This window comes from Durio zibethinus, chromosome 22 (assembly GCF_047325235.1).
Source record: "Durio zibethinus cultivar Kanyao isolate XHJ-2024 chromosome 22, ASM4732523v1, whole genome shotgun sequence".
NCBI lineage: Eukaryota > Viridiplantae > Streptophyta > Magnoliopsida > Malvales > Malvaceae > Durio > Durio zibethinus.
Genome location: NC_143183.1, coordinates 3,626,129 through 3,639,526, shown reverse-complemented (window position 1 = coordinate 3,639,526; position 13,398 = coordinate 3,626,129). Strand labels below are relative to the sequence as shown.

General features: G+C 26.3%; 1 pseudogene; it reads left to right on the top strand.

The window, feature by feature from the left end:
- The first annotated feature begins 1,959 nt into the window (after positions 1-1,959).
- Positions 1,960-3,635, top strand: LOC111307251 (galactolipase DONGLE, chloroplastic pseudogene; annotated as a pseudogene).
- Positions 3,636-13,398: the final 9,763 nt, after the last annotated feature.

Genomic DNA, 13,398 nt, shown 5'->3' with positions numbered 1-13,398 from the left:
CCTCTTTTCCGACCATATATTACCTATATTTATTAAATATTTCAAGGGTTTTAAAGAAAAAACCAAAGAAACTTGGAACATGATATGGGAAATCCAAATTAAAATTAAAGGGATAATGTTGACTACCAAAAATAGAAAATATCCAAAACATGCTCTTTGAAGAGTGTGAAATGCTAACAGTCTGGACATGTAATTTATTGATATAATTTTTAATTTTTAATTTCATTATCAAAATTTAAAATTTAACATTTTAAATATATAAAAATAAAGTAAAATATCACCGATAGGCCCTATCTTCCCCATATGCCCAAATTAATATTATAATTTATTTAAAGTAAAACCTCACTAGACTTCATTGGTTTAAATTTAAGAGGAATTTTAATTAGGAGGTGAAAACAATAGTTTAGAGTTTTCTAGAATTGATTTTTTAATTAAAAAAAGAATTCAAACTTTGTTCTTAATACATGATCAGACCATATACCAACTACTCAAGTCAAACATTTAATTGTTAAATCTTACTTTATAAACTTGCTAGACTAATAATAAAATTTTTAGACATTTTAATATGTTTTAAAATTTTATTTAAATAAAATATTTAAATAATTAAAAAGTTTATTTTCGAATTTAAAACTAACACATTTCCCATTTTTTAATTAATTTTTTTAATATACCATATCTTGTGAATCTAAACATTCCATAAATAAAATAATTTCCATGTAAAATAATACTAACATTATTATCTTCTTATCCATTGTTTTGTTGATCATCAATAGATGACGTCATATACTTTTTTTTCCTTTCACGTAATCAAAATTTACTTTTATACGTATGTATTCAACTTCCCATTTTTTTCATTTAACAATTAATTTCTTTATGAAAAATTCTTGATATCACGATCAAATCAAAGTTATATATATTTTCCGATGTCTAATAACTTGTCTGTGTACAATTCTCTCCTTAATTGTTACATTCTACCATTCCAAAAGTTGAACGTTGACAATGTTGGATTAAGTGAAACTCTCTGATTATAACATTTATTCGTAAAATAATGCATTTAAAATTTATTTTCGATGAATTTGAAATTTATTTTATTTTATTTAAATAGTTATATATTTTAAGAAGTGATATTTTTATAAATTTAAAAATTAAATTTTAATATATGCAATCTCTTTTGTTATTATCAAATTTTATTTTATATATATATAATATTTTTTACATAAGAAATAATGTTTAAAGAATAAAAAATTAATATATTTTTGTTAATGCTCCTGGCAACTGAGACTGTCGGTATATCCGCAATCAAGTCAACCAAACAAAGTAACGCCTGTGAAAAAGTTTTATTTATATATATAGTAAATACATATTAAATAATACTGCATATTACTAATTTTAAAATTATTTCATTAATTGTTGACAAAGGTTTTAAACTCCAGAAAGTAAATTAGCAATGATACATATTAATTAAAATTTATTTAAAATAAAAAAATAAAAAATAAAATATATAATAGGTTTTTTTAATGAGTTAATTTTTATATATTGTTAATATAATTTTTTTAATTTCATTTATAAAACTAAAAAATTATAATATCATTAAATTTGAAATTTAATTCAATTAAATAATATAATTATTTTTAAAAGGATTTAATTAATATAAAATTTTAATTTTAATATCTATAATTATTTTTTATTTAAATTATGATTTTTTTTGGTAACTATATAAAAGCCAACTGTATTTTTTTTATATTGTACTGAAAAGGGAAACTGACCAGCCGCAACAATTTAAGCCCCTTTGAAACCCAACCGACCAGTTAAAATATAAAAAAAATTTTGAATGATTATTTCAGTCAAACAATCACCCAACGTGCTTTTTTTTTTTTTTTTCCTTCTCTTTTTCAATTTTGCTCTCTCAATTTCACCTTGGGAGAAACACTGTTTCCCGTTCATTAGCTCTCTCTCTCTCTCTCTCTCTCTCTTTTCTCTCGAAATCCCACACCGATCTTCCTCTCTATTTCCTCTATATATATCCAACTCCTTCCTCTTTGCTCACACAACTTTAGACAGCCTCTGATTTCCCTCTTTGTGTCTGAGTTGTCTCTCTCTCTTTCACTCCTTGAAATGGCGTCGAAAGTTTTGATGCCAAACTTAATTCTAAACCATGTTGCATTTCCAGGGGATCAGGCTCAATTGCACTCATTTGGGCAAGTTTGTTTGCCAAAAAAGGAAGGGATTTCTTCATCAAGACAATCTGTTATTGCTAACAACTCTGCAGTAACGCCAGCATCTATGGTCGTCAGTATCAAAACTTGTTCTATCTTATCTCATTTCTGGAGAGAGGTTCAAGGTTCAAATAACTGGGAATATCTAATTGAACCATTGCACCCTCTTCTCCGAAAAGAGATTATTAGATATGGAGAGTTCGTTGCAGCTTGTTACAAGGTCTTTGATCTCGACTCCAACTCCAAAAGGTACTTGAATTGCAAGTATGGAAAAAAGAGCATGCTAAAGGAAGTTGGGATGGAGAATTCAGGTTACCAAGTGACCAAATACATCTATGCTACACCTGATGTTAATATCCCAATCCAAAATGGGGCTTCATGCGGGCGTTGGATTGGATATGTAGCAGTTTCATCAGACGAAGCTGTTAAAAGGCTGGGGAGAAGAGATGTGCTGATTACTTTTCGAGGAACGGTTACAAACCATGAATGGATTGCCAATTTCATGAGTTCACTCACACCTGCACGCCTCGACCCGCATAATCCGAGGCCAGAAGTGAAAGTGGAGTCTGGGTTTTTGAGCTTGTATACGTCAGATGAAACTGATAGTAGGTTCGGGCTTGAAAGTTGTCGAGAACAGCTTTTATCTGAGGTTTCCAGGCTATTAAACGAGTATAAAGGCGAGGAGTTGAGCATCACTTTGGCTGGTCATAGTATGGGGAGTGCTTTGGCTCTTCTTCTTGCATATGATATTTCAGAGCTTGGTTTGAATAAAAATGATTCAGACCAAGATCAAATACCTCTCACAGTCTTCTCCTTCGGGGGACCAAGAGTTGGGAACTCAAGTTTCAAGCAAAGGTGTGAGGACTTAGGAGTGAAAGTGTTGAGAATAGTGAATGTCAATGACCCCATTACAAAGCTTCCAGGTGTGTTATTCAATGAGAATTTTACGGTTTTGGGAGGGAGATATGAGTTTCCATGGAGCTGCTCTTGTTATGCTCATGTTGGAGTTGAACTAGTCTTAGACTTCTTCAATGTCCAAAATCCTTCATGTGTGCATGACCTTGAAACCTATATCAGCTTACTCAAATGGCCCAAAACAGTGCAGATTCAAAAGGAGGGTGTTGATTTCTTGAATAGGGCAAGGGAGTTGCTCTTGAGTGCCCAGAATTTAAACATTAATTTTCCATGGAAAGATGCTGCAATCAACATGGTAAACATGGTTCAATCTCAAAGAACCTAATTCTTAATTATTAGTACTAATTACCTCAGGATAGGTAAAGAAACCCCCCCCCCCCCCCCCTTGGCCTTACATATATTTTTTTCCCATCATTTTTAGTCAATTTTTTTTAAGGAAAATGGGATTCATTTGTGAAAAAGAAATTGATTAGTTTGTACATTTAGGGGAAATTTGTTGTAATCTCTGAGAAAAAATTCAAGAGGTTATCTCTAGCATATAACAAAGTGTAGAATGGATATATAATTATTTAAAGACTATTCTCCTTGCTTTATAAAATTTTAGTAGTCTTGATTCTTCTCTTTTCTAATTAATCTATTTTATTTCTCTTTGTTTAATGTTTTATGAAGTTAAAGATGGAAATCTGGGTCAGAAACGTTGTGCTTTGATTAGGAATTTCCTCCCCTCTCTCCTTCTTCTTTCTCTTTTTCTTACAAACTCACTATAGGAAGACACCTTAGAGAATGTCCATGCAAAGCACAAAATATATGCACACTAAAGCCTGATTTGGATGTGTGGAGGGAGCCATCCCACCATATCGGTTTATGCATTTTATGATTGAACTTCATGTCTAAGTATTTGGCAACCCTAATTTTTTAATCAGACCAAAATTTAATGTAAAATGGAAATGAGAGGAAAAAAAATCCTAGTTTAGTAAGGTGCAATAGCCTTAAATTCCTAACATAAAACTCTCTTTTTTTAGTTTACATTTATAGAAGTTTCAAAAAATAATTCAACCTGACAGATTGTTTTGGCAAGAGAAAAAAAAAAAAAAAAACCTACCATATTTTCACTCTCTACAGGTATGGTAGCTTAAGAAGAACCTGACTGGAATTTGGTAGGGAGAGGATTTAATAGCTTGCTTAAAGTGTCTGATTGAACTTCTCATCCTTATCCCTCGGGATTTTTTCACCAGATAAATAGCTTGCTTATAGTTTCTGATTGAATTTCTTGTTTTGGGGTTTGATCGTATATTTATTTAAATAGATTCAGATATGTGATTTGTAATAAATGATTGATTTTTTTAATAATATGATTATGCAACATAATTTGAATGAAAACAACATATACTAGCATGAAGTAACAATTTCATGCAATCTTTTTTCATTCATATGAAGGGAAAGACTTTCATAAAATTTTAAGGTGAAGTTCATAAAATTTTTTATTAAAAATGATTTAATAAAAACTAAAATCAAAAATTAAAATCAAAGAATTGATAGAGTTCAATGAAAAAATAATTAATATATAAAATATCATTAAAAATATAATTTGTAATTCAAATTTTATAAATACTTATTTAACATTAAAAATTTTGTCAAAATTTTTACAATAATACCTATCTAAAAAATATATCAAATTTTATAATTTTTTTTCAAAATTTGCACACTTAATCTATATAATAAAAACTTTTGATCTATTGTTTTTATTTTCAACTTTAATTTTTATTAAATAATTTTTAATAAAAAATTTCACGAATTTTACCTTAAAAGCGTCTCCTAAATCTTTCCCTCATTCCTTAGCTTCTATACCTTTTTTGTTTATATTACTTTTTTACATAAAAAAGTAACTATAGTTTAAGTATATTTTAATTAATGAGTTTATATTTAATACATTATTAATGTATAAATTTTATACGTTATCATTTAACTATATAATATTATCTTATTAATGAGTAAATATAAAATTTTATAAGTCACTAAAATAAATACACAAAATTAATTTTTCAAAAAATATTTTTATTAATGAGATAATATTATATCATTCGTGCATAAAATAACCTTAACTTTTATGTTGATCACGAAGTAGATACTTGGACGTTTCTTTAGGTAATGAGATTTACAGTTTCTTTTTTTTTTGGAAAGAGTAGTGATCTATGATCATATATATAACAGTTTTTGGACAATAATTTCTCAAATGGATTATTAGATATTGACTACAAAAGGACAAATAGTTGTAGACCGGTGGCATTAATATTTTGATTATAGGCAAGTGTTTTCCTTTTGATGTTTTCAAAAATCATGGTTTCATTTATGATAATATTTATAACTAGGTAATTAGTGTTCAAATACCATAAATAAATATAATTAATTTAAAGTTTTTTTTTTTTTTGTATTTGTTACTTTAATTACCTTTAATCATTATTCTTATAAATTGTAAATTATATATATATATATATATATTTATATATATGGTGACCAAAGATATTAAAATGGTGATAAAGTAAATCAATCTCAATCCACAGAAATTGAGAGCATTTTAAGCACATAAATATAATAAGGATTACTCTTTCTATTGTACAAATAATTTTAAATTAAATGTCTATTTAAAATTTACTATGATATCAAAATAAACGTCGTCTCTAATTCATGGTCCCTTACATAATAAGTGTCTCATGCATATATAAGACATGCTTTCCTTTAATCTTGTTTCAAAATTTGATCAGCTGACATTTGATGATCAATCATGAATAAATAGTCCAGATGTTGTTAGTTAGTGTCCTGGGTTGTTGATTCAATTATTCAAAGCAATATCTTTAAAGAAGCAAAGATATGTTCCTAAAATAAAACGTTTAACTTAATTAATTTGGGCATTTCGATTAGGACAAAGACAACAAGCAAATGATCCAGCTAAACCCCCACAATTCTTGCTGTATGAATAGCGGGCATGACTAGACTTATTTTAAGGGTTTTGACTAAGAAAAATGATATTAACATGGTTTAGAAGAAATGAAATTGGGTTAAAATCAAAATTGAAGTTGGAATTAAAGTGAAATTAAAATCCTTTTTGATTTAGGGTTTTTATAATAAAATCCTATAAATACAAATCTTAGTGAAGCAACACAAATACACAGAAAGATCAGCAAAAAAAAGTCATACGCAAAAATCTAGTGAGCTTTGAAGAGTGTTTTTTTGGAAAAATATGAAATTTTTAGATTTTGGCAATTTTTTTAGTTTTCAGTGAAGATTTTGGCAAAGTTTGAATTTTTTTGACGAATTTCCCAAATTTTGGTTAAAAATTCCAATGAAGATCGAATTTTTTTATAGTATTCCGACGAAAAATCCAGATTCCAATGATTTGCTGATGAAAAATTTCAAAATCTGATGAAGATTCAACCAGAATTCTTCTCGATCTAGAGAGAGTAAGAGAAAAGAGGAGAGGAGAGAGAAAATGAGAGGGAAAATATGAAGGAAAAAATAAAAATTTAGGCTTTTATACCTTACTCAAACGTCGTCGTTTTTTACGTTTAATTTAACTAAGATTCGCACGTTTTGTAAGCGGGAGGTTTGACTTGAGCATTTGACCCATTTTTAACCCATGTTTCAACTGTTGACTCCAACTGAGCTAGGTCGTGAGCCGAGTCATTCTAGTCATTTTTCCTTCGTGCAGTCAAACCACACACCTAAGCTGAGTAGAACCGGTTCCTGTTTTGGTTTTATTTTATTTTATTTTGTTTATTTATTTTTAAAGCATTTTTACATAATTAAATTTTAGAAAAAAATAAAGAAGAAAATTAAAAAAAAGATAAAGTAAAACATTAATAAATTTTTTGAGAATAAATAATAATTATTCAATGATAAAATTTTTTTAAATTGCAAAATGTTAATTTTTGTAAAATTCTTAAGTGAAATTTTTTTAAAAAATTTATCCCAAATATAAGAGAATTTAGATAAAATTTCAATAATAATAATTAATATTTATTTTCAAATATTAAAAAAACATAAATAAAATTTTGAAGTTGAAATACAAATTACCTAATGATGAGATTTTTAGAAATTTCAAATGGTAAATTTTTTAAGAAATTTCTATGTGAGGAATTTTTCTAAATTTGACCCAAATGGTAGAATAATTTAGATAAAATTTCAATAAAAGTAATTGTATTCTTTTCCAAATAAAAAATATAAAAATTAAAAAATTAAAAGTTTGGTTGAAAATATTTGACAATTATCCAATGATGAAATTTTTAGAAATTTCAAATGATAAATTTGCTAGTAAATCTCTTGGTGAAAATTTTATTTAAATTTGTCCCAAATTGTAGAAGAATTTAAATGAAACTTTAAAAAATAAGTGTTATATTATTTTCTTTTCAAAAATTAGGAAACTAACAAAGGTTTTTTTCTAAATAGACCTAAATGATAGAAAATCTAGAAATAAAACTTGTAAAAATTTTTTAATTGACCCAAATGATGAAAAATTTAAAAATAAAACTTGTAAAATAAAAACATAAATTTCAATAATGAAATTCTTAGTAATTACAAATGAATAATTATTTAAGAAATTTCTAAGTGAAAAGATATTTTTAATTTGGTTCAAATGGTAGAATAATTAAATATATTTTTAATAAAAAACTAAAATAAAAAAATGATTAAACGTTTTCTGACAATGGAACATCTTCAAGAAAACAAATAAAATTCTTGAATACTCATGAAGTGAAAAAATATTTTAAAGAATTCTACCAGATTGATTGAGAAATCTTAAGGATTATTTCTAATATTAAATTTAAAATCATTAAAATCAAGAGCTTAGGATAATTTAAAATAAAATGATACCGTACTTTGAATGGACATGTGTGGGTGTTATAACATTTTCTATATGTAACTGAACTTCCGAATCCTGTTTAGATTAGTAAACTAGAACATATTCTTTTAAGGATCTTTAGTCAATAGCTTCTTAAAATGATAGATTCATAAGTTGGTCAATCATATCTAGAAAAAAGATTGATGGCGGCTCTTTAGGATTCTTTCTCTAAAAATTGGACTAATTTTATGTTCTCTGTATTATCAAAATATATGTTTTTAAAAGTGTTTTAAGGTTTTTTTTTTTTTTTTTACAAAGTACAAAGGTTTGAAATAATTTAATTTGCATTAGTGTTGAGTAAATGAAATTTGATAGTATAAGCTTTGAAATGAAATTAGCAAGTGCAGCTGATTGCTCTTTGGTTGGCAATCTAACTACCCTTTTCTTTTCACATTTTATCTGAAATTTTGTTTAGGACAGCCAACTGATCTAAGGTCAGCAGTAAAATGTACAGTAAGATTTTATATTTTGAATGAAAAAATTAGCTATGGCATTTGAATTTCCTGACTGGATCATTTGTATTTCCTTGCTAAAATTCTACAATCTTATCCTTTAAATATGATATTTTATTCCAAAAATGATGATTCTTCACTACAGCGATGCCTATTCGTAAAGAAATATTGAAAATACTGATTGGAGTTTATAAATATTTTCATTAGCATTCATTTAATACAACTTTACATTCAATCTCCGAAGAATTAACCCATTCTCTCTCATTCTCATTTTTTGTTCAAAAGTTCATATGTGTTCAAGAAGAATTTGAGGTACAATCTTGTTTTTCTTTATTTATACATTGTATAAAAAGAATAATGTTTCAAATAATTTAATTGCACCATAATGGAGAAATTACTATCTTAAAATTATTTATTATTTCTTCATTATTTGCATTAATTTCCAACCAAGAAAAACAAGTTTTTTTTTTTTTTTTTGAAAAAATTCGAGGTAATTAGATTACATAGTTTTTTAAATCAAGATAAGTTATGTCATACTTAACAACCTTAAACAGATAGCTGGAGATCATATATTAGATATTATTCAAACAAACGATCATCCGCTAGACTCAAACGTAAGATCTTTATGTCAAGGAGGATGATTTTTTGCTAATTAAACAAACCACTTGTTGATAAAAATATAAGTTTTAATACAACATTTTTTCCAAGTAGTTAAGTTTTTCTTTTCTTTTTCCACTTCATATGATTTCTTTCAGTTACATATTTAGGTTTACAAAAGAAACAGACAAAACGCTACCCATAATAAGGGTCAAAAGACTCGTCTTGTTTTAGTCTTCGTATGTGCCCCCCATGCACGCTTAACATGACTCTTCGTCCCCAATAAATTAATTCTCTACTTGGTCAAAGTTGATCACAGCTGTAACATTCTCAAGTCAAACTTTGTAAGGACTTTAATTCGACATTCATCATCGATGTAGTTTTTAAATTTTATAAGACGAATTTAAATATATATAATTGAATTCTTTACTTTTTGGTTTAGTAGTTAAAGATGATTTTACAAGAACATAAAAATCTTGATTTCGATTCAATATCTCTTTTTTTTTTTCCTCTTTGTAAGGGTTATGCCTTTCCCTGAATCAATATATATATATATATATATATATATACGAATTTAAATATATATAATTGAATTCTTTACTTTTTGGTTTAGTAGTTAAAGATGATTTTACAAGAACATAAAAATCTTGATTTCGATTCAATATCTCTTTTTTTTTTTCCTCTTTGTAAGGGTTATGCCTTTCCCTGAATCAATATATATATATATATATATATTTGCACAATTGATCCTAGATCTCCATTTAAGTGACATGGTTTCTTCATTTATAATCAAGTCACATATATTAATTATACAAAAACTTAATATCTTTTTATTTGATATTTGAAATTATTAAAATTTGAAATCTGATCATAAAAATTAAAAATCCAGCATTCGATCAATTAAAAATTTAATATCTTTGTGTCAAACTAATTGCTCAAACATTACCAAGTAAACTTGTATATCAATTTTCATCAATGTATTTTTCTAGCTAGACTGTACAAATTTTTTTTTTTTGTCTAAAGACAATGCACCGTTAACTAAAGTTATTCGAATCACTTTTGATGTATAAAGTCAACAAAATAATCAATTGGTGAAAGGCATACATAATGGAATATGGATGTAGATTAATGATGAACTTATACGCGTGCAGAGGATAATTTTGACACAGTTTCCACAGATTAAAGATAAATAAAATGCTGGCATTGGAAGACTAACTAACGCAGCAGGAGAAAAAAATTAATGTCCATGCATGGAATGCATGAAGTTGTTGTATTCCTAAGTTGTACATGCATGTCATAACCTTGACTGTCTTGATTATTATAGGCATCGACATAATTGGACGACCAAAAAGGATTTCTTGACTCAAATCCTAAAAGATAGAAATTTGCCATAAAATTTTCAAAATTGGCTAGATATTATTTAATAAAAAGAAAAGTTTTAACAAAAAAATTTTTTTGGTAAGCAAATTAGTATACTTATAAATAGTGAGTCTTTATAAGTTAGGTATAATAAAAAATGTAAAAAAGTTTTAAGGTTTTACGATGTTAGATATCTCATAAAACTAAATGAGATTGAAAGGATTCAGTATATGTTTGAATGTTTGTTTGAGTAGGATTGAGAGGGTTCAATATATGTTTGAATGTTTGTTTTACCAAGTTAGACATCTCATATAATTAGGTAAGATTGAAAGTGTTCAGTATAAGTTTGAATGTTCGTTTGAAATGATATATATAAATATATATTTGTTTGAATTGAGAATTATTCATCGGGCCATAAAACAATGTTCATGAGTATTGATTGTGAGTGAATGATTGATTTGATGGTATATTTATAATTTTCTATAGCTAATAGATCTTTTCTTTTATTTGTGGATGCATATTATTTTGAGTTAGGCTAAACCACACAAAATTATTGTCTTTTGTGTAAATACTTTATATTTTAGTTTCGCTTCTATTGACTTGATTATTTAATTGATTGGAATTTTTTTACCTAACAATTGAAATCAAAGCTATTGTGATACTAACACTCCCCTCCTATCCTTTTTGCTTTTCTTTCTTCTTTCTTGGCCTACCTTTCCTAGGAAAGGGAAAATGAAATGAATATGATAATTAAGGAAGAAGAAAGTTTAAGCTAAGTTGCATTATGGTTCCACTAAGTGATAATTAAGATTTTTTCTTCATACATAGTATATATTAGTGGAGAAAAATAATAAGTTTTTCAAATTAGGAGTACAATTTGTTAAATGTTTTAAGGCTATTCTATTTCATGATTTTTCTTTTTATAAAGGATGCTACAATTGCAAAATACAAAAAACAGTTGTATGTGCTATAATTTAAACTACAAATTTATTGTATGTTATCTTTTAAGAATAATTGAATAAATCAATTAAATAAAGTCTTGAGTTTAAGATGTTCATGTGTATAGTATATTGCTTGTAATGATCGAACTATTTATAATTGTGTTTGTGTGTGTGTGTGTGTGTGTGTTTTTTTTTTTTTTTTTAATCACAAGCAAGCTAGGCAATGATAAATCTTTATTCCTAAAGGTTCCTTCTCTATATATACTTTATATTACTAAATACCCTTCCATTCACCCTTCATCATTTTAATTTGATGAGTGAAATCAAGAGAAAAAGATTAAGAAAATAATTGTTTGAGATTGAATTGAATTGTAGATTTGCCTAGATTTTTAGAATTCAGTTGCTTTCAAATCTAATTATAAATATGGTATAGATCATTTCACAAAATGGAATCATGAGAGGAAAGACTTATATGAAATTTCTTAGGTGAAATTCGTAAAATTTTTTACTAAAAATGATTAAATAAAAATTAAAATCAAAAATCAAAACCAATAGATTAAAAGGTCTTGTTATATAGATCAAGTATGTAAATTTTGAAAAAAATTTTAATAAATTTTGATATGCATTTTTTTAAATAGATATTTTTAAAAAAAATGTTAATAAAATTTTTGTCACTGAATAACATCGATCAAATTTAAATTATAAAGAACATTTTGAATAATTTTTTATATATATTATTGATTTTCATATTAAACTCTATCAATTTATCGATTTAAATTTTTTAATAAAATTTTTATTAAATCATTTTTAAGAAGGAATTTTACAAATTTCACCTAAATAACTTTATGTAAGTCCATCCGAATCATGAGATGTAACATCCGAATCATGAGATGTAACATAGGCTGTTCTTACAATACAAATCAATCTAATTATAATTTTTTTAATTTTTTATTTACTTGAAAATAATGAAATATTTTAAATTTGGGTTTGTGTTTGGGGAAATTTATATTCTCTTTACTTTCTCTCTCATATCAAAATTTTACGGCAGCTCTACAATGTATGTATGTCACCAATAGGTCGAGCTTAGCTCCCTTGCGTGACTTCTAACCAAAACTTGGAGAATTTCCATTTTTTTTTTACTTTAGATTATCAAAATTAAAGTTTGCTAACTAAAATTAAAAGTTCAACATTCTACTAAATCAAATAATTATTAATAAATATTTTTATTTGCAAATGATGAAATTACGAAAATAAAAATTATATATCCATGCCCATAAAAAAAATTGAAATTTTAACATTTGACTTCTTACTTCCAAATTTTAATGTTTTGCAAACAAAGATATTCGAACATTTATCAAATTAAACCATTTATTCTTTGCACACTGAAATTACTTGAGATATTATGCTTTCACTTACGGATAATAAAAAAATAGCAACAATCATGTTGTCTAGATTGATAGAATTTTGGACTATTAATTTTAATAATCAAAAGTAAATCTATAATAATCTCAAATACCAAAAAATTAAAACACTTAAGAATTCATTTTTATACACTCTTATTTTATTTTCTTATTATTTTATTTATCTAAGAGATACAATGAATTAATAATCGAAGCATGTTTCAAAGCATCAATTCCAGTATTTATCTTCATGAAAGCACATTTCGATTGAACCGTAAACAATCTAGATAGATTTGAACTTCAACAAATAGTAATTTATGTTTTGTTTTCGAACAAAGTTTTTCTTTTTTTTTTTTATTATTTTGTCTAACCATTTTCAGACGGGAAATAAACTTGGACATTTTGCATAGTCTTGATTTAATTATTTTTTAAACAACAATAATCAACATGATATATACAAGTACAGTACCAAATATATTGGAAACATGTGACACGAAAGAGACCCATGAACGAGAAGAAATAATGTAAAATATACGTGGCAATTTTAAGGGCAAAGGGAAATAACCAATAATGCATAGTCATCAGTCATACAAGGGCAACTCCAATTGTTCATGCAAATTATTG